Genomic DNA, 26,024 nt, shown 5'->3' on the forward strand with positions numbered 1-26,024 from the left:
TATTGGCTTCATCCACTCTATTTGCTTCCTTGTAAGTTGTCTTTTATTTCAATTAGTATATCCTTCATTTCTGAATAGTCCTTTTTTATGCTGTTGAGGTTCTCATGAAGTTCTCTGAGCATCCTTATGACCAGTGTTTTGAACTCTGCATCTAATGGAGTCCCTTATCTCCATTTTGTTTAGTACTTTTTCTGGAGTTTTGATCTGTTGTTTCATTTGGGCCATGTTTCTTTGTATCCTCATTTTACAAGTCTCCCTGTATTTGTTTCTATGTATTAGGTAGAGCTGCTATGACTCCCTATATTGGTAGTATGGCCTAATGTAGTAGGTGTCCTTTATGTAGTAGGTGTAGTAGGTCTCCAGTGGAGAGCCTCCTCTATTGCCCAAGTTGGGTACTGCAGGTGCACCTTTTCTGTGGGCTGAGTATACCCTCTTCTTGTAGTTGAGCCTTGATTGCTGCTGGCAGGTCAATGGGAGGGATTTATGCAGGCCAGTCACTGAAAGGACTGGCTATGACCACTGACCACTGACCTCCAACCTCTGCCCTCCATGGAGGATCAGCTGTGCAGGGGAAGGGTGGTGGTGTTCCAATGTGATCTGTAGCTGTCCACTGGGTGCACAGGCTCTGGGGGTTCCCGCGTGATGCAGGTCAAGGTCTGCCCCTACCTGTGTTCTGCCTACAGCCACCCTGCATGAGCTACAAAGCAATCTGCTGATGGCTACTACTTGTGCTGGGCTTCGAGGTTCCCAGGTGAAGCCAAGCTCTGAACCTAGGCTAGCTGCTGCTAGTACCAGGCCTGGGGCCACTTAGCAAAAGGTATGGAGGCTAGGGGCTTGTTGAGGCTGACTATTGCTTGTTTGAAAGAATTTAGGAAGTTGTGAAACATGAGCCAAGACCAGCCATTCATATGGAAAACCATCTGTTAAAAGCTTGGGAGGGTCCATAAGTTGGGTGGGGCAGAGCCTCAGGGAATCTCCAGGGTGGGGAAAACAGTGTTAGCCAGGTCAATGGAGTCTCTTATATGGCACCAGCCTGCCAACTCTGGGGCTCTGTAGGGGGAGGGTTCAGAAAAGGAACAATGGCCTTTTCCACCCTTCTTGTCTAGGAGAAAGCTGTCCTCCAGTTCTCACCTTAAAGCCAGACACTTCAGTTCCTCCCTGTATGCCACTGCAGGCTTAAGCTGTTACTTTGGTGCTGGAGCTCAGAGGGAGTGAGTCTGAGTGAGTCCATGTGTGAGTTCTTGAAGAACTGCTTGGGACTCCATCAGTTTCTTTCATTAACTCAGTCCCTGCTGGTTTTTACAGCCAGAAGTTATGGGGACTTATCTTCCTGGCACTGGAACCCTGGGCTGGGGGACCTTGTGTGGGGCTTGGATTCCTCACTCATGAGATATTCCTCCTGAATTTGTATCCACCACACGTGTGTGTGGAACCTGCTTGTTCAGTGACTCTATGTTTGAATAGATGTAGTTTCTTTAACTTCATATTTGTCAGACTTCCATTTAACTCGATTTATGATGGTCCTGAGTGATGGTTGTTCTATAATTTAGTTGTAATTTTGATGTGGTTGTGCGAGGATGCAAGCCATGTTTACTTACACTTCCTTCTTCAACAATCAATTTTTTACTTTAGAGAAATGAAAATAATTTTAATGATAAAAACAAGGAAATGGTTTTCATATGGACTGTGACTATAAATATACTATTGTGTATATTAAATTATATTGTCAAAATTTGAATTCATCAAAAGACTCAATATGGCTTCATAACATGAAATGACTGATTTTTTTTTCTTCTTTACCTTCTAATAATGCTTTACCAGGCTTTATAGACTGCGATGACTGCACAGAATAATGTTAGGAATTGAGAGGCTGGATATGTGACCTTCACAAGAGAAATGTGATTGTCAAATTAAAGGCCCTGAATTCAGAAAATAAGCATATGTAATGAATATACCTACCAGAGCACATAAAGCACGTCACACAGTTCGTGTGCATGCAAAAAAGCCAGATGATATCACATTAACTGGAAAAAACAAAATATGAAAATATGTATTAGATACAGACTTTTAAAAAATAGCAGGGCAACTTAGCCAGAATAACCTCTTGCAAATAACAACAAATATATATATATATATATATATATATATATATATATATATATATATGAGCAAAATACATTTAAAACACCAAAATGTTTGATAGTTTGAAGTGTTTGAAAGTACTGGAGAACAACAAAGCACTCAGATACTGGAGGGCATCTACCCTTGAAAGTTAGAACTGCAACTAATGAGGTTTGTGAACATGCACCTTTTTTATCTGAGGGTAGATAGCAATGTGCACCAGCTCTGGGTAACCAAAAGTTGCAATTTTACTGGCTTGAGTTCTAGCCTGGCATAGAAGACAGATACAAGGGGAAAATCCTGGAAGAAAGGTAGCTACAGAGAGAGTGAACCTCAACATTCCATCCTGACCCTTGATGACCATTAAACTGTTTGCCCCAGAGCGACTCCAGTGGGCCTGGTGAAAAAGCAGCTGGGAGATGAAAGAATTCGTTGGAAATTAGCTGCTGCCCACTATAGGAGAGATAGAATTTGGATTTCAAGTCTACCCAATTTAACTACTTTCCAGGACAAAATCAATACCCTTTAGAGAAATGTAACTGAATCTGACTCTCCACAATATTGCTTCCATTTTGTCCAGTGTACATATGATAAAAACAGGAGATATGCATAAATATAGGAAAATGTGATCTATAGTTACAAGAGAAAAAGCAGTTGTTAAAATCTAGTCCAATAATGATTCAGATGCTGCAATTAAAAAAAGATTTTAAAGCTACTATTATAAACACACCCAAATTTAAAGGTAATATAATGAATTAACAGATAGGAAGTGTTAGCAGTGACCTAAAAGGTAAAAAAAAAAAAAAAAAGTAAATAAAATGATAGAACTGAAAAATACATAAACAGTAAAAAATTCACTGAATGAGATTAAAATCAGATTAGAGATGACAGAAAAAAGAATTGGTAAACTGGAGGATAGAGCAATAGAAATTATTAATTTGGAGGGCAGGGGGAAAAAGATTGAAAGAGAAGGAATAGCGTATCAGATACAAGAGGTCTAATGTATGTATAATTGACATTCCAGAGGTGAGGCACAAAACACTTGGAAGAGAGAATGGTTGAAAACCTACAAACTTTAGAAAAACATAAACTTGCAGATCAAGAACAACATCCCTTCCACTCACATTATTACAAAGAAAACCACAGTAAGGGGCATCATAAAATCTAAAGGTAAAGAGAAACTGATAAAATCCAAGCTGTTAAAATCCAAACGTAAAATCCAAAGGTAAAGAGAAAATCTTGAAAGTAACCAGAGGAAAACCATATTTTGTACAGATGGAAACAACAATAAGCATTCTTATTCCATCACCTCTGATCTGTAACAAATGAAGTCATTTGACAATGGAACATCTTAAAATCACTAAAAGATTAAAAAAAAAAAACTCAGCCAAGAATTCTAAGACTAAAGAAGCTCCATCACAAATGAAGGTAAAGACTTTTCAAGATAAGCAAAAACTGAGAGAATTTGCTACTACAAGAAATGCTAAAAAGAGTTCTTTAGTTGAAGGAAATGACAATAGTAACTTGTATATACAGAAACAGATGAAGAGCATCAGAAATAATAAATATTTGAGTAAATATAAAAGACTATATATATTCTCCTTTTTAAAATAAAGACATCATTAAAAGCAAAAGATATAACATTGTTTTCTGTATTGATGCCTTCTGTAACACCAATAGCACAAAGGATGATGGGTAAATGGAACTATACTGTTGCAAGATTCCCACATTTTACATTAAATAGTGCAACACTGGTTCTAAGTAGACTGTGATAGGTTAAAGATGCATATCCCTAGATCACTTGAAATAAAGAGTCATAGCTGGAAAACAAGTAGTGAGATGGTAGTTCTAAATCCAAGCAATAATAATTATATTACATATGGTTGTATTTAGGTCAATTAGTAAACATTAATATTGGGCTAAATGCTCCAATTAAAAAGCAGAGATTGTCAGAGTGGTTAAAAGAAGCAAGACCCAGTTACAGTCAGCTTACAAGAGCACTCTTTTAAAGTAAATAAGACAGAAATAAATTATGAGGAATGGATAAAAGAATATGTAACATGCAAACAGTAAGCATAAAATGTATATTGGATAAAAATAGTGATAGAAATACTGTTTAGTGGAATCTGATACAACAATGAAATTTAAAATTACTATTATGTGCAACATTATGAGGGAAAACATTGAATGAAAAAATATTTTTAAAGTAAAATTTTTATTGTGGTATAACATACATTTATTTAAGCACAGAATACGTGACAGCTCAATCAGTTTTTACCAAGTGAGCTCATGAGTGAAAAATATTGAGTGAAAAGCCAGTTACACACAAAAATGCACAATTGAAGAATGGTTTCATTTCATTAAAGTTCAAACAGGCAAGACTAATCTATGGGGTTTGTTGTCAGCAGGTGACTAGCTTTGGGGAGGAGTGTGGGAGTAGGGGCTGGATAAGGGCACAGGGGAACCTCTGAAATGTTGAATAGTATTCTTATTTCTTGATCGGTTTATATGAACATGTTTGTTTTGTGATAATTCATGGCACTGGACAGTTATGATTTGCATATTCTTCTATATGCATATTACACTTGAATAAAAATGTTTACTTACAAAAATGGGCTAGGATCAGGCTATGTAAATCCAGAAAGGTATTACACAGTTAATGAGTCATCTCTCTAATAAAAGCATATCAGTGCAAAGTGTTAGAGATGTGCGAGAGATAGAGGCGCGAGGAACCGGGTGATCCGATCCAAGTGCCTTTATTTGGTGCTGCGCTGAGAGGCGGGCTGAGCTGGGTCGACTTCAGCACCCGGGGAAGGCAAAAGTGGGGTTTTTAAAAGAAAAAGCGTGGGGTTTGTGAGGGGCTAGAGGAGGGGTTAGTCCCTTGTTCTTCCAGGCGGGTGCCTCAGGGTTCCAGGATGGGAGCCGGGACTCGGTTAGGTAAAGGGCGGGCCGTTCCCAGGTGCCGGAAGGTTAGTCTGGCCAGCGCCCATCCAACGTGGCTGGCGCCAGGTGCCTGTTGTGCGCGGTGGGAGAGGGTTTCGCTTAGGCCGCGGGCTACCCAGCGAGCTGAGACAACTGAGTCATAGACAGTCCAGAGGGCTGGAAACTGGCCTGACTGGGTCGTTAGCAGTCTGGCGGGCTGGGGAACTGGCTTGACCCTTTCACAGAGAAAGAATATATTTTAAGGCAAATATATAAAAACAATATTCAACTAACAAAAAATATGTATTTGAAAATCTCCATAGCTGGGAGCTTTGGATAGTGAACTTCAGTTATGGGTGACTGTATAGAATCTTATAAATGTCTCTGAAGTTCATTAAAAAAAGAAAGAACCATAAATAGGGGATTATCAATGCTATTTTATATATCTTGAATTTGTATTAATATTTTTATCACCATCTTTGCTCTTCAAGTTCTCCTTCCTTCTGCATTGTTTTACAAAATACTTGTAACTTTGTCTTGTTCTATTGCAGATACTATACACGTTAGAAAGCAAAAGGAAATCTTATCTTTTGCGACATCATGGATGGTGCTGGGGACCATTATGCAAAGTGAAGTTAAGCCAGTCTGAGAAAGACAAGTGCCATATGATTTCACTTACATGTGGACTCTAATGAACAAAATAAACTAAAAAGGAAAAAAAAGAAAGAAACAGACTCATAGGGACAGTGAACAGACTGACAGCTGTCAGAGGGGAGGGTGTTGGGTGCAGGGTGAAAAAGTGAAGGAATTAAGCAAAAACAAACAAACAAAAACCCAAACAAACTCATAGACACAGTTAACAGTGTGGTGATTCCCAGAAGGAGAGGGGGTGGGGGAGGTAGAAGACATCAAGGGGGGCATGAATGGGGACGGAAGGAGTCTTGACTTGGGGTGGTGAACTCACAATACAATATACAAACACTGTATTATTGAATTTTACACCTGAAACCTATATAATTTTATTAGCCAATGTCACCCCAATACATTTTTTAAAAAGCATTACATTTTTCTGTGCTTACTGCCTCTGTGACTCAGAACTGTTAACTCCCACTTCTAAGGTTATGTTTTTGTTGTCAGAGACATGCAGGGATTTGGATGTTTGAGATGGAAAAATCTTTGGGTGCTCATTATTTAATTAACTCAACCTAGCTGGACTCATATTCTTCAAACCTCCTCCCCAATATACAAAGTTACCTGATGTTTGGTTTACTGATATCTTGCCAAACACATGGCTTCAGCTCCTCCTTCATCCTCAGTTTCCTGGAGCTAACAGATATAGGAATAAAATTTTAATTTCTGGGCTTATTTTCTTCCAGCTTTAGCTATCTAAGATTCATTGCTAAATCATCTATTTACTTGGCCAACTTCTTTATTTTCCTTTTAAGTTTCAAATCCTTTTTTTCCTGTTACTTTCATTAGGAGTAACTCCAGATTGAACACACATTGAAACATCTATGGTTTCCAGAAAGGTATACTAAAACAAACCCAGATATTCTAAAATTCCACATAAGGGTTACTTGTGGTAAGCACTAGAACTATATGTCATATTAAAAATGCCTATCTCTGACTTTTAGAATTCCAATCTGTTTTCTCACTTCTTACTAGTGATTGTTTCCAATTTGTATGTCAATTACCTTTATAATCAGAAAAAAAAATCCCTAAAACATAGTCAGCAACCAGTTGTGTGGTGGAACTGGCTCTTATGGACTCAGGGGAGCAGATCATGTGCATCTCTTCCCGGCTTCCTGCTCATGTTGGTAGCTTGAAATCGGCTGTGGTGGGATCATTTACACCATGAAAATTGGCATTTTACAAATCAGGGCTTTAGTTTTAGAATCTGCTTACTACTACGAATAGGCAGCCAGTATCTCTATACGAGCTAAAAGAGTAGTCGGTTGACTCTGTGAACAACTAGGAAGTCCACAAATACAAGAGCTGGGACAGGGCAGCCTATACATTACTCATTTTGGTAAAACCCAACCACAAGTGACCTTGGTCAATGGCACTCCGGAAACGAAAATATTAAACTACTGGCTGTCTGGGCAGCAGATTCTCCCATGGGAAGAGCAAGTTAGCTCTCAATTATTTGGCTCACCAAAAAAAGGGCCTAAGAATTATTTTATTCTTTACATACTAAATGTTATAAGCTTTATTGAAGGTTAAACCAGAAAAGGTAAATTTATGGTTTAGGTGTGTATTTGTGATTTGGGTTATACTATATAAGTATTGTGAATCACTAGAACAGGTGACAAAATGAATCACCTAAAATCTCCATCTTTGGTGACTTTTCAGATAATAAAATGCTGATTTTGGGGGTTTTGGTGTTATTTTTCTGGAAGGCACAAAGAAAATTACATGGTGTCTTCATGGTTTCCTTTAGACACCTGTGCCTATAAAAACTTATTTTGGTGGACATATTTTTATAAGAATTATTTCACTTAAAACTAATGGGAGAAATGCTATTTCCTTCTCAATCAGAGTTACTGGGTCTTACTATTGTGCTTTTCTCACCACGATAGTGTCAGGAAAAAAAACTGTTGCAGAGAATGCATTATCACTGTTTATGGCAATATTTAAAGACAAAAATGGAAATGTTGATACTTAGCTTTAATGGACTAATCAAAGCATTTAAAAATTGCTTAAGTGGACCAATTTTAAATCTTCAGAATGCAAAAGACTTCTAACTCAATACTAAGCAAGAAATGTGCTAGAACTTAGTGGTTAGAATGTTGTGTTTGAAAGTGATTTTACTTGGAGTTTAACTTGGTTAGAGTAAGCAAACATGTGCAAGGTAGTTTTTAATGTGGTGGCCACTGTTTGGAAATCAGAGAATATTAGGGAGACACACAGGGCTGGCTGTCAAGGAGATCAAAGACTGGTTGGAGAGGCTGTAAACAAGAAAGCCAATGTGTTAAAAACCTACCAAACCCCCAAACACTAGATTCATATTTTATAAAGTATACTTATTTTTGCCTAAGCTCCCAGAACCCTGAAAAAAAAGACAGGTTGTCTGACATTGTCATGTAATAATTGCTACAACTTGAAAGTATTTTAAATGCCATAATAACCAGTCAATTCAAGAAAAGCATCCAGTTATACTCTACAATAAAAATGTTACTGAAATTGGTTATTTTGTAAAATTCAAAGGAAACAATTTATAATAGGGAATATAGTCAGTCATATTGTAATAACTATGTATGGGGTCAGATGGGTACTAGACTTATTGGGGTGATCACTTTGTAAGTTATATAAATGTCTAATCGCTATGTTGTACACCTGAAACTAATATAATATTGTATGTCAAAAGTAATTCAAAAATAAAAAAAATTATAAGAACAATGAATTGATGTATTTTAATAAAATGTTTATGAGAGAATCTGCAAATTTCTTTTCTGATTTTGTATTGGCTGTTTGACAAAATGAGTAGAGTGAACCTCAGGATCCTGACAGTACTGCCGTTGTGGTAGAGAAGGACGCAAAACAGACACACCGTCCTGTGCAGGTAAAGGGAGGAGGAGTGGCCTGTGGCCACCAGAGGCACAATCTATCTGAAATTACCTGGACGGGAGCAGTCGTAGCTCACCTTTGCTTCCACATTATTTTAGTTTAGGGGACATGAGACTATAGTGTCTTTTTTTTCAGTTGTTTTCTTTAGATAGGGGTTACTATATTCAAAATATTTTTCTAACTCTACTAAGACTTTTAGGTAATTCATACAGTAATTAACATCATCTTAGTCTGCTAAGTAAGCAAGAGAATAAAGAAACCATTTTAAAAGTGAACAAGAAACATGAAAAGAAAAATCATTTTCATAAGAAAGCAAAGGATCATCTAAAAAGTAATGGCCTGCACATGGTGTCAGGTTGTCTGATTTCTAAGGCCTTTCTCTCTGATCTGTACAGAAGCCTCTGCAATAAACCAGTTCTGCTTCTCTTGAAAAATGAGATATGGAAAACCAAATCAACAGACGCTCTAAGATCTCACTTTATTTTTATTTTTATTTTTTTTAATTTTTATTGTTATTCAATTACAGTTGTATGCCTTTTCTCCCCTTCCCTCCACCCCACCCCAGCTGAACTCACCTCCCTCCCCCACCTCCACCATCCACCCCGATTTTGTCCATGTGTCCTTTATAATAGTTCCTGCAATCCCCTCTTCCCACTGTCCCCACCCCACTCCCCCGTGGCCACTGCTAGACTGTTCCCAACCTCAATGTCTCTGGTTGTATTTTGTTTGCTTTTTTCTTCTATTGATTATGTTCCAGTTAAAGGTGAGATCACATGGTATTTGTCCCTCACTGCCTGGCTTATTTCACTTAGCATAATGCTCTCCAGTTTCATCCATGCTGTTGCAAAGGGTATAAGCTCCTTCTTTCTCTCTGCTGTGTAGAATTCCATTGTGTAAATGTACCATAGTTTTTGGATCCACTCGTTTGCTGATGGGCACTTAGGTTGCTTCCAGTACTTGGCTATTGTAAATTGTGCTGCTATGAACATTGGGGTGCACAGGTTCTTTTGGATTGGTGTTTCAGGGTTCTTAGGGTATAATCCCAGCAGTGGAATTGCTGGGTCAAAGGGCAGTTCCATTTTTAGTTTTCTGAGGAAATTCCACACTGTTTTCCACAGTGGCCTCACCAGTCTGCATTCCCACCAACAGTGCACTAGGGTTTCCATTTCTCCGCATCCTCTCCAACATTTGTTTGTGGATTTGTTTATGTTGGCCACTCTGACCCGTGTGAGGTGGTACCTCATTGTGGTTTTAATTTGCATCTCTCTGATGGCTAGTGATGCTGAGCATCTTTTCATATGTCTCTGGGCTCTCTGTATGTCTTCCTTGGAGAAGTGTCTGTTCAAGTCCTTTGCCCATTTTTTAATTGGGTTGTTTGTCTTCCTGGAGTGGAGTCGTGTGAGTTCTTTATATATTTTGGAGATCAGGCCTTTGTCTGAGGTATCATTGGCAAATATGTTTTCCCATACTGTTGGTTCTCTTTGTAATTTGGTGCTGTTTTCTATAGCCATGTAGAAGCTTTTTATTTTGATGAGGTCCCATTTGTTTATTCTTTCCTTTATGTCCCTTGCTTTAGGGGACATGTCTGTGAGGATGTTGCTGTGTGGAATGTCTGAGATTTTCCTGCCAATGTTTTCCTCGAGGACTTTTATGGTGTTACAACTTATATTTAAGTCTTTTATCCATCTTGAGTTTATTTTTGTGTATGGCGTAAGTTGGTGATCGAGTTTCAATTTTTTGCATGTAGCTGTCCAGATCTCCCAACACCATCTGTTGAAGAGGCTGTTTTGCTCCATTTTATGCTTCTGCCTCCTTGTCAAATATTAATTGAACGTATAGACTTGAGTTTATTTCTGGGCTCTCTGTTCTGTTCCATTGGTCTATGTGCCTGTTTTTATGCCAGTGCCAGGCTGTTTTGATTACAGTGGCCTTGTAATACAGTTTGATATCAGGTATTGTGATCCCTCGTGCTTTGTCCTTCTTTCTCAAAATTGCTGCAGCTATTCGGGGTCATTTATGGTTCCATATAAATTTCTGAAATGTTCGTTCTATATCTGTGAAATATGTCATGGCTACTCTAATAGGGATTGCATTGAATCTATAAATTGCTTTGGGTAGTATGGCCATTTTGATGATGTTAATTCTTCCAATCCATGAGCATGGCACATGCTTCCATTTGTTTGTGTCTTCCTTAATTTCTTTCTTCAGTGTTGTGTAGTTTTCTGAGTACAGGTCTTTTACCTCCTTGGTTAGGTTTATTCCTAGGTACTTTATTTTTCTTGTTGCTATATCAAATGGGATTTTTTCCCTGATTTCTGTTTCTGCAGTTTCATTGTTGGTGTACAGGAATGCCTTTGATTTCTGAGTTATTGACTTTGTATCCAGCTGTTTTGCCAAATTCACTTATTAGGTCAAGCAGTTTTTTGGTGGAGTCTATAGGATTTTCCATGTACACTATCATGTCATCTGCAAACAGTGACAGTTTCATTACCTCCTTTCCAATTTGGATGCCTTTTATTTCTTTTTCTTGTCTGAGTGCTGTGGCTAGGACTTCCAATACTATGTTGAATAGGAGTGGTGAGAGAGGGCATCCTTGTCTTGTTCCTGATCTTAGTGGGAAAGCTCTAAGTTTTTGTCCATTGAGTATGATGTTGGCTGTAGGTCTCTCATATATGGCCTTTATTATGTTGAGGAATGCTCCCTTTATTCCCACTTTGCTGAGTGTTTTTATCAGAAGTGGTTGCTGTATCTTATCAAATGCTTTTTCTTCATCTATTGATATGATCATGTGATTTTTGTCTTTGCTGTTGTTGATGTGATGTATTGTGTTTATTGATTTGCGAATATTGTACCATCCTTGCATCCCTGGGATGAATCCCACTTGATCATGGTGTATGATCTTTTTAATGTATTGCTGGATGCGGTTTGCCAATATTTTGTTGAGAATTTTAGCGTCTATGTTCATCAGAGGTATTGGCCTGAAGTTTTCAGATCTCACTTCAGCTACTACTTTTATCTTCTACTCCAGCATCTTTTATTAAAGTGGGCAGGGAAAACTACCCCTAGATAGTTTCAGGGTTTCTCTTCCAATCCTTTCTGATCTATTCTTGACTGTAAAAACTAATAAGCAAAATGAACAAAAGTTTTGTCCCCAAAAAGATGGCAAGAACTGGAACAATCAACAGATCTGTTGGTCTTACCCTAAAAATTAGAGAACTGTCTTTAACAATTGAGAGAATAAACAGAAAATCCTTAGCCTATAGTGGCGTGGTTTCCCCCATGGTAGAACACCAGCAACAACTAGGCCTAGCGTGAAATTATCTACTTACCGCAAGAAAATATTATTGATGCAACACCCAAGAAGTTTTGAGGGGTAGTATCTCTATAGCATTTCATGCTGAAGAAGGTATCAGTTTCAACATCTATTTCAGAAAGTCTTTTGGGGGCTTATTGTGTAGGTGTGCTGTAGAGGTAAAGATATAAATTAAGTTCTTTCTCAGTTCAATTAATTAGTTTTATAGAGAGAACTCAGAGTTATTTAAAAGGAAGGTTTTTTTTTTGTGTGTGTGTGTTCAGTGCAGGTGATATTTATTAACAAGTAGACTGTGTGCATAAAATGTATGTTTGTATGCATGCAAAGTGGTATTTTATTGAAGAACGCAAGGCCGGTTGTCATGGAGATTAAAAGCTTTGAAGTGCTATTCACTGGTGCTAGTTATGGTTGCTGGGCATCAGGGTATTAGGCTTTGGCACCCCGAATCTTTCATTGTTGTAAAAATAATTACACTTTTATCTTCACTGTAAGGACTATTCAAGTAGGATAAATAAATATGGACACGTGAGCAAATCTAACTTAAAGGTAAATATAGCAACCCTATGACCCATCCCAGCGTAAAATTATGTAGCTGCAGTTACTATACCATCGAAATGCCTGATTTTCATTGCAGGGTTATTGAAGCTGTTTATAAGATGAAATTACAAAATGCACAAAATCCACACTTATGTTAAAAGGCAAAAGAAGAATGAAAGCTATTGACCATTAGTATGGTCACTGGTAAATACAAAGGTTTCCTTTAGAAGCAGAGGAAACAAATAAAAAGCTTAATATGTTTTGCTAGGATTTTCTTGAAATACTGTATTTATGAGATTTCCAACCTCACTTTGAGCTCTATGTAAAGCACCAAGTGATTATTCCGGTGTTCTTTTCTCTTCAATGATTAGATGAAATGATCTCGACAAGTTTACCTTGGTGAGAAACTATGTATTTTCTGTATGAAGGGAACACTTATACCTGGCAGAATCAGTATGGACATTTTCTTAACCAATAAGTCAATAGAGAGAGTTGTGATATAGCAAACTATACAACATACACATAAAACTGAAATTTGCAATAGTAAGTAATGTGGTTTTCAAAACTGCCTTAACTGATGATTAACTAGAATTATATATATTTATATTTAAACTGACACCACAGAATTCTTTTAAGTCTTGACAGATATGTGGAATATTTAAATGTAGTAATTGCAGTTGCTAAACCTCCTGGGATTAACCTGTGGAGAGATAGTGACATCTTAGGCAGAGAAAAGTGCTGTAGGAAAACCAAAAATAAAGTAATTCCATGTGTGTTTTATATAACTCTTTGGAAAAAAGTTTATTGTAACTAATGAATTGGTAATATTCTGTAATAATTACCATATTAACAATTATATAATTTATATAAATGCAGGTATATAATTTAGCTTCAAAACATGATTTTTAGGTGTCACAATACAGCGCAGTTCACCAAAAGTAAAACAGAATGAGAAGTAGAACAGCACTGTATTGATGAGAATGGTACAAATCTTGGATTTTTGTTTAAAGGTGGGCTCCATATTCCTTTATCTCCCACTAATGGAGAGTTATGTAACCTAGTACTCAGTTCATTTTAGGAAATATTTGTTAAGTGCATGTATGCTTCAGGTACATATTATAGTGAATTTAATTGAAGTCAAGGAGTAAAATTATTAATAAATGGAGATAATGTTTCATTTAAGTTCTTTAAAAATAGGGTCACAGTGTTGCCATATTATCTGTAAATAGCAGACATATTAATCATAAAAATTGTCTGTTGCCCCAGGTGTTTGGAACTTCTCAGGAAGTTCTTTGAGCTGATTTATATGTAACAGAATCAAATAGTCCACAATTTGAATTGAAGAACCAATTTTAATGATGCTGACAAGATATAGATCTTTGTGCCCAAATATAAAAGGAACAGATATCGGTAGACCACTATCTGAGTGTTAATTTTCAGAATCTAAGCCTCTTTAGGCTTCTAAATATCAAATTGTGTATCAAAAGCTTTAAAGCACTTTCAAATTTGATAAATTTGCATGCATAACATACCTGAAATAGTAGGATAATCTGTCTTGCATGAGATAGATTGAGATGGATACTTAGGAGAAGTGTATGTTGCAGTTGTACACCAGAGAGGAGTTGAGCTGGGGTCTTATGAATGCCCATTTAGGCTAAATGGGTAGTGGGATGATGGGAGCAGTATTTACCAGTGATATAAGAGGAAGCACAAGGAACAGAGAAGAGATAAGGCCTGTGTGGATCATGATTTGGTTGGAGAAGGGAAAAGGATCAGATCATACAATAATGGGAAGCCTGCAATATTGGGAGTGGGAATGAAGGAGTAATGTGAAAGAAAGACTTTTCTGAAATAGGAGTAATTGCATGGAAGATACTAAAAGTGACCGTTGTGTTTCATCACAGCTATTGTTAACCAGGTGAAGCTGATAAAGAACAACTGACTCGAGTGACACCCTTCCTTCCCCAAATACCAGACCTTTACTGTGTCTAACTGGCGAGTCTTTCCTAATTATGAAAAGTAATAGGGACTCACTTTTAACTAGCTATGCAAAGGCCTATGGACTTGTTTAATACAATCCAGAGTGCTAGTTTTCAATGATTAATTAGTGAATTAATCCTTTCTGGTACTTCTGATTCCACCCTTCCCCCCACATTGGATTTCTTTACTTGAAGATGTTTAGGAAGTATTTAGCTTTTAATTTTTTAACTTAGATGGTCCTCTTTTTTTTTTTTTTGAAAGCACACTATGAGAACATGGATTGGTCATATCAGATCTGAATCAGAAAAAATCCTCAGTTGCGATTTGGAGAATGGGTTGAAGAATGAATCAGTGGATTCCAGTAAACAGGTTAGATTATTGCAGTAGTGTGGGCCAGCTTGATCTAGAGTTGTGGCAGTATAGTAGGCAGTAACAGATAGATTGGAGAGTTATCCAGGAGGCAGACCCACAGGATGTGGGAATGGGTTGGGTATGAGGGTGTGGGGAGCAGTCACCGATGACGTTTTAGTCTTACAGGGACAGTGATGTCAGTCACAAAAGTAGGAAAGTCGGAAAGAGGCCTAGACTGGAAGGTAGGAAGAGAAGATTAGGTGTTCAAAGTTACTTTGTTTATCATATTCCAAATTATTTATGTAGGAATCACAAGCTTTTTTCTCTCTCTTTCTTTATTGCTGTTCAAGTAAGTTGTTTCCATTTCCCCCCACCACTTCCTCCACCGCAGCCATCCCCCTCCTCCCACCCTTGATCCCACCCCCTTTTGGCTTTGATCATGTGTTCTTTATACATGTTCCTTGACAACCCTTTCTTCTTTTAATCCCATTATCTCCTCCCACCTCCCTTCTGGTTGTAGTGAGTTTGTTCTAAATTTTGATGTCTCTGGTTATATTTTGCTTGCTTGTTTGTTTTGTTGATTATGTTCCAGTTAAAGGTGAGATCATATGCTATTTGTCTTTCACCGCCTGGCTTATTTCACTTAGCATAATGCTTTCCAGATCCATCTATGCTGTTGTGAAGGGTAGGAGCTCCTTCTTTCTTTCTGCTGTGTAGTATTCCATTGTGCAAATGTACCACAGTTTTTTGATCCACTCATTTCCTGATGGGCACTTAGGTTGCTTCCAGTACTTGGCTATTGTAAATTGTGCTGCTAGGAACATTGGGGTGCATAGGTTCTTTTGAATTGGTGTTTCAGGGTTCTTAGGGTATAATCCCAGCAGTGGAATTGCTGGGTCAAAAGGCAGTTCCATTTTTAGTTTTCTAAGGAAATTCCATACTGTTTTCCACAGTGGCTGCACCAGTCTGCATTCCCACCAACAGTGCACTAGGGTTCCCTTTTCTCTACAACCTCACTAGTACTTACTGTTTGTTGATTTGCTTATGATAGCCATTCTGACTGGTGTGAAGTGGTATCTCATTGTGGTTTTAATTTGCATCTCTCTGATGGTTAGTGATGCTGAGCATCTTTTCACTGGAGAGGTGTGAGTTCAGGTCCTTTGCCCATTTTTAATTGGGTTGTTTGTCTTCCTGGAGTGGAGTCGTGTGAGTTCTTTATATATTTGGAGATCAGGCCCTTGTCCGAGGTATTATTGGCAAATATGTTTTCCCATATGATTGGTTGTCTTCATTTTAATGCTATTCTCTTTAGCCATGAAGAAGCTTTTTATTTTGATGAGATCCCATTTATTTATTCTTCCCTTTATGTCCCTTGCTAGAGGGGACATATCAGTGAAAATATTGCTACATGGAATATCTGAGATTTTCCTGCCTATGTTCTCCTGAAGGATTTTTATGGTGTCATGACTTATATTTAACTCTTTTATCTACCTTGAACTTATTTTTGTGTATGGAATAAGTTGGTGGTCAAGTTTCATTTTTTTGCATGTAGCTGTCCAGATCTCCCAGCACCATTTCCTGAAGAGGCTATTTTTTACTCCATTTTATGCTTCTGCCCCCTTTGTCAAATATTAATTGACCACAGACACTTGGATTTATTTCTGGGCTCTCTATCCTGTTTCATTGGTCTATGTGCCTGTTCTTATGCCAGGCTCTTTTGATTACTCTGGCCCTGTAATATAGTTTGAAATCAGGCATTGCGATCCCTCCTACTTTGCTCATCTTTCTCAAAATTGCTACAGATTTTGGGGTCCTTTCTGGTTCCATATAAATTTTTTAAATGTTTTTTCTATATCTGTGAAATATGTCATTGGTATTTTAATAAGGATTGCATTGAATGTATAAATTGCATTTTGATGATGTTAATTCTTCCAATCCACGAGCATGGTACATGCTTCCATTTGTTTGTGTCTTCCTTAATTTCTTTCTTCAATGTTATAGTTTTCTGAGTACAGGTCTTTTACCTCCTTGGTTATCTTTATTTCTAGGTACTTCATTTTTTTTGTTGCTATATCAAATGGGATTTTTTTCCTGATTCTGTTTGTGATATTTCATTGTTGGTGTACAAAAATGCCTTTGATTTCTGAATATTGACTTTGTATCCTGCTGTTTTGCCAAATTCATTTATTAGGTCGAGTAGTTTTTTGTGGAGTTTAAAGGGTTTTCTATGTACACTATCATGTCATCTGCAAATAATGACAGTTTTGTTTCCTCCTTTCCAATTTGGATGCCTTTTATTTCTTTTTCTTATCTGATTGTTGTGGCTAGGACTTCCAATACTATGTTGAATAGAAGTGGTGAAAGTGGACATCCTTGTCTTGTTCCTGTTCTTAGTGGGAAAGCTTATAGTTTTTGCCCATTGAGTATGATGTTGGCTGTAGGTCTCTCCTTTATGGCCTTTATTAGGTTGAGGAATGCTCCCTCTATTCCCACTTTGCTGAGTGTTGTTATCATAAATGGGTGCTGTGCCTTACCAAATGCTTTTTCCGCATCTATTGATATGATTATGTGATTTTTGTTTATGTGATGTATTAAGTTTCTTGATTTGTGTATATTGTACCATCCTTGCATCCCTGGGATGAATCCCACTTGATCATGGTGTATGATCTTTTTAATGTATTTCTGGATTCAGTTTGCCAATATTTTGTTGAGGATTTTAGCATCTGTGTTCATCAGTGATATTGGCCTATAGTTTTCTTTCTTTGTTGTGTTTATCTGGTTTAGGGATTAGGATGATGTTGGGTTCATGAAGAGTTTGGGAGTCTTCCCTTTTCTTGGATTTTTTGAAATAGTCTGTGAAGGATAGGAGTCAGCTCTTCCTTAAGTGTTTTGTAAAATTTTCCTGTGAAACTGTCTAGTCCAGGGCTTTTGAGTGCCGGGAGTTTTTTGATTACTGCTTCAATTTTGTCAGCTGTTACTGGTCTGTTCAGGCTTTCTGCTTCTTCTTCATTCAGTTTTGGATGATTATATTTTTCTAGAAATTTGGTGTTCAAATTCCTTGGCATATAGTTCTTTGTAGTCATTTCTTACAATCCTTAGTATTTCTATGGTATCAGTAGTAATCTCTCCTTTTTCATTTCTGAATGTGTTTATTTGGGTCCTCTCTCTTTCTTGATGAGTCTGCTTAAAGGCTTATTGATTTTGTTTATCTTTTCAAAGGGCCAGCTTCTGGATTTATTGATCATTAGAATTGTTCTTTTAGTCTCTATGTCATTTAATTCTGCTCTGATCTTGGTTATTTCCTTCCTTCTACTTATTCTGGGCTTTGTTTGTTGTTGTTCCTCCAGTTCTTGTAGATGTAGGGTTAGGTTGTTTGTTTGAAATGTTTCTTTCTTTTGTAGGTAGGCCTGTACTTCTACGAACTTCCCTCTTGGGACTGCCTTCACCGCGTCCCATAAGTTTTGGGTTGTTGTGAGTTCATTTTCATTTGTTTCCAAAAAATTTTTTATTTCTTCCTGATCTCATTCTTAATGCATTCATTGTTTAATGGCATGCTATTCAATCTACATGAATTTGAGTGTTTTTGAGTTTTTTCCTTGAGGTTGGTTTCTAGTTTCAGTCCCTTGTGGTTGGAAAAATGCTTGACATTATTTCAATTTTCTTGAATTTGTCGAGTCATGTTTTGTGTCCTATCATGTGGTCTATCTTTGAAACTATTCCATGTGTATTTGAAAAAAATTTGTAATTTGCTCTTTTGGGATGAAAAAGAGCAAATATACATATATAAGTTCCACATATATAAGTTCTACATATATAAGTTAAGTCTATTTGATCTAGGGCCTTGTTCAATGCTGCAATATCCTTGTTGTAATATTTTGTTTGTAAGATCTATCCATTTTTGACATTGGGGTTTTAAAATCCCCTAGTTATAAGTGTATTGCTGTCTATATCTTCCTTGAAGTTGTCCAAGATTTTCCTTATATATTTGGTTGCTCCTATGTTGGGTGCATATATGTTTATGATTTTTTAATCTTCTTGATGGATTCTTCCTTTAAGTATTATGAAATGTCCTTCAGTGTCCCCTTTTATGGCCTTTGTTTTGAAATCTATTTTGTGTAAGTATTGCTACCCCAGCTTTGTTTTCCTGTCCATTTGTTTGGAATATTTCCTTCCAACCCTTCACTTTCAGTCTGTGTAGGTCTTTTTTTCTGAGGTGTGTCTCTTGTAGGCAGCATATGTGATATGGACACTGTGGGCCAGTGTCTGCATCACATATGTGGGCCACTGTGTCATGGATGAGATGAGACAAATTCACATGGACTACAGAAATCCTGTGGATGAAAAGGGATGAGATGGCCGCTCTCTCAGTGAAAGAGAGGGCTGCCCACGTCCCTTGCCTGGACAGATTTTTATTGCTTTTCTAGGCACATTACATCGAGGATGGTCCTCATTTACTATGCACAGGTTCACTTTAGGTGGTTACCTTTTATAGAAAACAAAGGAGAGGATGTTGTTAATTACTTCAAAAAAGAAGGACACTTGCAAATGTAAATGGAAAAGTGGTTGAACTGGTTACACTTGTCCTTGGGAGGTTTAGCATAGATTTTAGGAAGTTACTTTAAAGATATGCAGTAAACGTTTGCTGCCTCAATTCAGGGTGAGGCAGTTTTAGCAAAAAGCAAGTCTCAATGCAGGCCTGATTCCCTATGGGAGAACCTATCTGTGGGTGTGGGTCCCATGTGCCAGACCTTGCTTTCCACTGGCCTTTCCAAGTGGGAGCTGGGCTACATTTCCCATGCCATGCAGAACAGTCTCCTATACATATGTGTAGGTCATGTTTTTTTTTCCATTCAGCTACTCTGTGTCTTTTGATTGGACCATTTAATTAATTTGTATTTAAGGTTATTATTGATAGGTACTTATTCGTTGCCATTTTTTCATGCATGTATTCCTCTCTCACTGTTTTTCTTCCTATTCTAAAAGCAGACCCTTTAGCATCTCTTGCAGAGCTTGTTTGGAGGAGGTGAATTCTTTTAGACTTCTTTTGTCAGGGAAATTCTTTATTTAGCCTTCCATTTTAATTGAGAGCCTTGCTGGGTACAGTAGTCTTGGTTGCAGGCGTCTGGTTTTGTATTACTTGGAATATTTCTTTCCATTCCCTTCTGGCTTGGAGCGTTTCCATTGAGAAGTCAGCTGCTAGTCTTATTGGGGCTCCCTTGTATGTTACTTCCTGTTTGTCCCTTTCTGCCTTTTAGATTCTCTGTTTTTCTTGGAAATTTGTCATTTTAATTATGATGTGTCTTGGAGTGGGCCTCTTTGAGTTCCTCTTGATTGGGACCCTCTGTGCTTCTTGGATTTGTGTGACTTTTTCTCTCATCCAATTAGGGAAGTTTTCCATCATCACTTTCTCAAACAGGTTTTCTGTCCCTTGTTCTTCGTCTTCTCCTTCTGGTATCCCTAGTATATGGATATTATTACGTTTCCTGTTGTCCTGCAGTTTCCTTACCACCTCTTCATTCTTTCTGAGTCTTTTTTCTTTTTCTTGCTCTTTCTGGGTCTTTTTTTCTACCTTGTTCTCCAGCTCACTGATTTGATCCTCTGTTTCATCCAGCCTGATTTTGATTCCTTCTACTGTGTTATTCAATTCAGAAATTGTCTTCTTCACTTCTTCTTGGCTCTTTTTGATAGTTTCTATGTCCTTTTTCATGTTGATATAGTTTCTAGTAGGTTCCTTGTAGTTCCTCTGTAGTTTTTGGTAATTCTCAGTGAGCTCATTGAGCTTCCTTATAACCATTGTTTTGAACTCAATATCTGATAGTTGACTTGCTTCTATTTCATTTAGCATTCTTTCTGAGGATTCCTCCTTTCCTTTAATTTTGGGGTTCTTTCTTTGTCTTCCCATTTTTGTAAGACTCCTCTTGTTTGGCTCTGCTTCTTAAATTCATCTTCTTTTATTCCCTGAGTTTGTGGTATGAATTTCTGTGATAGGAGACCTGTGAGATTCAGTGGTGCAGTCTCCTTGATCTTCTGAACTTGATGCTTTTGGGATGCCCTTTATGCCATTTATGTTGGTCTCTGGATGTAACTGCATTTTGATTGTTGTTGGGTTGCTCTTTGGTGTGTCCTTCTCTCCAGCTGGTTGACTGAAGGTCACTCTGCCCACCACGTCCTTCATGCTCTTGTGCAGGTGCAGTTAGTGCTGAAGATAATTCTTCTGTCTGTCCGAGGTTATAAGGCTTCTTTCTCACCATTGTTCAATTGTTTGTTCCAGGTGATTTCTCCACAGTTTAGTTGTAATTTCAGATCGGTCCTGGGAGGAGGGTAGTGTGGCTTCCACTCACTCCTCCATCTTCTTGCATCTCTCTCGCAATGGAGATTTTCATCTGGAATCAGAAGCTTTTTAAAGAAAGAATCCTGAACAGAATTAGGTTTTTATGTGTATCATATTTCAGAGTCACAAGACCTACAGTTTTTCCTACATAACCCTCTTGTTTTGTTACATTTGTCTATATTTCCCTTGGGCAATCCTATTGACATTTTTCACTGATGACAATAACAGTCATTTCAAATCATATTTCAAAGGAAGTTGTGTGTAAAGGTGTTGTGTGGTTTTGCTATGGATCATTTATGCAGATTGGAGCAAATACTGAAAATGTTTTATTCAAAAATAAAACAAAAAAAGCAAAGGCTTCCTTACACTGGTGTATTGCAATGTGTGAATATTGGTTTGGATGAGTGTAATTGTAGAAATCAAGTATTGGCAAGGGGAAACAGTACCTAGTGCTCACTTAGTATTGATTTGTCATGGCAGCAGGTTCAGATGAAATCTGTGATCAATAGACTGTTAACAACTAAGTGGTGTCTCTCATTTCCAAGGGAGGAGAAAAAAACTCAATTCTCTTCTACAAATAAAGTTTCTCTTCTTATTACAATAATATGCTTTCAATATAGAAAATTTTGAAAACAAAAGTTTTAATTCTAAAATTCCCGCCCCCCCCCCCCTCAAATAGATGCCAGGAAGGCTTCTGGGTAGCTTTTTTCTTTTAAAATTATTTTTTATTAGATATACTGGAGGTGGGAAAAGTTAAATAGAATCTCTCAGTGTTCTCTGTGCCACAACTCTAGTTGTTTTGAAATTTTAACAACTATATTATCCATAACATCACAATGTAACTAGATGAGAAGTAAAACAATGTGCTTACTTCTGTTATTCCCCTTAATAGGGAATTGATCTCTATGGAACTAATATTGTCAAGTTTTTGTTAAACCTCTAATGTTCACTTTTAAGGTATTGGCACAGTTCTTTAAAAAAAAAGGTGAGTTTGTATTCTATTTCATATTATTTTTCACCTTTTCTCTTTAAGTATATTTATTATATTTATTTTATAGTCTTGTTATGTGTGTTCCAGCCTTCCCACCTTGTTGACTTTATTATAGTGGGTAACCTCCTTAGGAGTCTAGGTATTCTCTGGCCTCTGAGCTGAAAGCAAGCAGGATATGACAATCCAAAATATGCCTCTTTGGCATAATGATCATTTTAAGCTGATTATTTTGAGAAACTGCAGACACAGGAGAAGCTCTGAAAACAGCGTAGAAGTTAACATTTTTAAAGGAAAATTTATAGGAGAAAGGGGGCCTGTACCAGGAAAAGAGCTGTTATCAAAGATCACTTTTTTCATCTGAGAGAATCATCTACTTGGCAGAGCAATCTTTGTTTACCATATCTTTCTTCTTCTCATCTTCCTGTGAATTGCTTTCCTCCCTTTTGAAGACCCAGACCCTGATCTCTTTCCTTAGCTTAATTGCCTGGCTGCCTTTTGGGTCTCATATCTTTGTGGGGTTCCCAAAAGTACATATGTAATTTTTTTTTCCTGTTAATCTGTCTTTTTATTACAGGTGAGCCACAGCCAAGAACCTAGAAGGGTGGAGGTAAATTTGTTTTCCCTCTGATACAGAGTTTATATGCCTTTGTGGGGGAATGTGCTACTTTGCTTGTGGCTGGGTCAAAGGTCAGCCTGCAATCCTTCAGGAGAGCTTGGGGAGAGAGGTCTCTGAGCCTGATGTTGGAAAGCCCTCCACACTATTGCACCCTTGCTGACCATTTCTGATACTGTTTCACCCTCTGACAACTGTTCTCAGTTAGGGATGTATCTTATGTTCTTAGGAAGGAGCCCGCCTCCACTAATCCCAGGGTCTGGAGGGAATGGGGTGGAGAAATTAATGTTTAACCCACACCTACTTTCATTAACATCTTCCTGGAAGTGTTTTTGCACAGCCACAATATTTTATGCTGCCACTAGCAACCTGAGCTGTTGATCCCAATTTCTGCATTAATGGGGAAGTCAAGGATTGCCTTGAAAAGGACAGGCAGAAGCAGAACTCAAAAAGTTTTGAAAAGGAAAATTTCCTCTTCATGCAACAGTTATCTACCAAATATCATCACTGACTTTTCTTTTCATCATTACTGGTTATAACCAGCTGATGCTAATAAAGTACTTTGAGTGACCCCTTTCCCCTCCCCATGACCTGAGACCCTTTCCTGACTGATTAACAATAGGGCTTGTTTTAGCCAATTGTATACAGATTCAAGGACTCTTCAATCCTTAATTAGTTTAACAACCACAATTTGTCTTCCCTCTCCTCTTTGTTTTAAACCCCCTTACTTTTCTCCTTCAACAGAGTTCAGATGTTCCTCACCTTACAATAGGGTTCTGTCCTGATAAATGTATGATGTTTGAAAATACAGGGAGGGGTAAAAGTACGTTTATAGTTGCTCATATAGAAAATAAAACAGTAATTAATAAATAATAATGCAAGAATAAATTTTGTTTCAAGTATTCACAACTGTAAACCTATTTTTGCCCCACCCAGTAAGTCAAAAATACATTTAATATGCCTAACCTGCTGAACATTGTAGCTTAGCTTCTCCTACCTTAAACAGGCTCAGAACACTTACATTAGTCTACAGTTGGGCAAAATCATCTAACACAGAGCCTACTTTACAATGAGGTGTTAAATATTTAATGTAATTTATTACACATATTGCCTTTGCACCATGGTTATGTTGAAAAAATCCTAAATTGAGGACATGTATACTCAGTTTCTTCTAGGAATGTGTTCATATTCCAAGGAGTCAAAATAAACTCACCATTTGAAGACACTTAAAAATAAAAAGTTAAACTTTATGCCCAGTATGGACTTATCCCTACAATATGGACTATTGTCATGGAGACTTCTGAGGGGGAGGCTCAAGGAGCCTTAGAGGAGTACTCTCTTTCCTTGTGGAAGGTCTCAGGCCACTGCGGCAAGCAGATCTCTGTTGTACCTGGATGGAATCTCCCAGGTGGTTGGATACCAGCTCCCTGAAATACCACTGAAATAGCCTGTTGATAAAGCAAACCCAAGTTTAACTGTAGTATGGAAGATCACTACTTTGACAGAGTCTTAGTAACATCTCTGAGAAGGAAGAGTAACAGTTGCATATATATGAAGTTTTATGATTTTTATTTAAGATAGATCTTTTAATGTTTAATTAGGATTGGGCAATATTCATGATATAGTTTCAAATCAGTAGATACAGCAAGGTAGGGGTTTCAAAGTGAATTTTGAGGCATAAATAGTCATTTGTGGAACTTAATTAAGTTATCCATTTTCTTGAGAAGTGGATATTATTTTAATGACAGTAAATTGAGTAGTATAATGGAATGTTGGCAAGTTCCTGGAACAAGCTATATTTGTTTCAATTTTCATCTTTCTGGGCCAGAACTTCCTATAATAGTAAATTTATGTTAATGCACCCAGTCGAATAGTAGCATCATGTAGACAGTAAGTTCCGGAGATGGTTTCGTTTGTCAATACTTACTCCCCAATACAGGCACACATTTTTTTTTTTTCTGTTGAAACTTTGGAAATTTAGGTTCAGGAGCCATATGAAATGTTGCATCAGTTTGCAAAGTTCTTTCTGTTTGCGGTGACACTTTTTCACTTAGTCGACTTAGAATTTGTTTTATTCTGTTGTCAGTTGAGATTTATTTTGCAAAATGAAATTAAAATGCCAACAGAGAATTTAAAGTGCATAATGGCCTCTAAAATGAGAACATTTAGCCACAATCAACATAACTTTTTCCATTTTAAATCATGGTCAAATTAGAAAGGAAAATTTAAAAGTATAATTTCTTTTTTTTTTACTTTCAGCAGGGATTATTAAATATAGAAAGCTTGAAATTTCAGAAAGTCTATGTACAAATGATTTAAATAAAATCTTGTTAAGATCATTTAAAAAATAGAATTCTGGGGCAATCTTGCTGCTATATTTTCATTGTACACTTTAAAAAATGTTCTTTTGCCAAAATCAGTTAAAAAATCACAGAGCATATTTATTTTTTGCTTCCAGATGATTTGTTGAAAATAACATCTTTTAATTTTAAAAGCAGTGAAATTCTTATTATAACATTTTAGAAAATTTAGAGAAGTACAAATAAGAAAGGAAATTTGTAAAGAAAAATTTGTAAAAAGCAAATATGCTACTTTCTAGAGAGAGCCACTAATTTAGTTTTCTAGGTTGTATAATAAATTACCACAAACTTAGAAGCTACAAATTAGTATACATTTATCTTCTCACAGTTTTTGAGGTCAAAAGTCCTGGCACAGTATAGCTGGGTTCTCTGCTGCAGGCTCTTGCTACGCTGAAAATTATTGGTTGGGTGTGTTTCCATGCGGAGGTTTATTTAGGGAAAAAATACACTTCCAAGCTCATGCAGGTTGCTGGCAGAATTCACTTTTTTGCAGCTGTTTCACTGAGGGCTCTGGCTTCTTACTGAGTGTTGGCTGGAGGCTCCCTTTAGGCCCTAAAGTTCCAAAAGTTGCCTTTAGTTGCTAAAGGCTGCCCACAGTTCCTTGCCACATGGCAGCTTGAATATACAAAGCCAGCAGGATAATCTTTCTCTCTGTACTCTGCCAAAATGAGTCTTACATTATGACATAATCATGGGAGTGACTCCTATCCACCCCCTTTGCCATGTTCTATTGGTTAGAAGCAAGTCCTCATCTAAGGAAAGGGGATTTTATACAAGGGCATGACTCCTTGGGGATCAATTTAGGATGTCCACCATAGCCAGTTTATTCTGGGGGTGTATATCCTTCTGTGCTTTTTTTTCTATGATTGCATACATATAACACATTATAAATGTGGTATAAATTTATTTTTTGATTTATATCCTTTAAAAGCCTGTTA

Source organism: Desmodus rotundus, chromosome 7 (genome assembly GCF_022682495.2).
Source record: "Desmodus rotundus isolate HL8 chromosome 7, HLdesRot8A.1, whole genome shotgun sequence".
Lineage (NCBI taxonomy): Eukaryota > Metazoa > Chordata > Mammalia > Chiroptera > Phyllostomidae > Desmodus > Desmodus rotundus.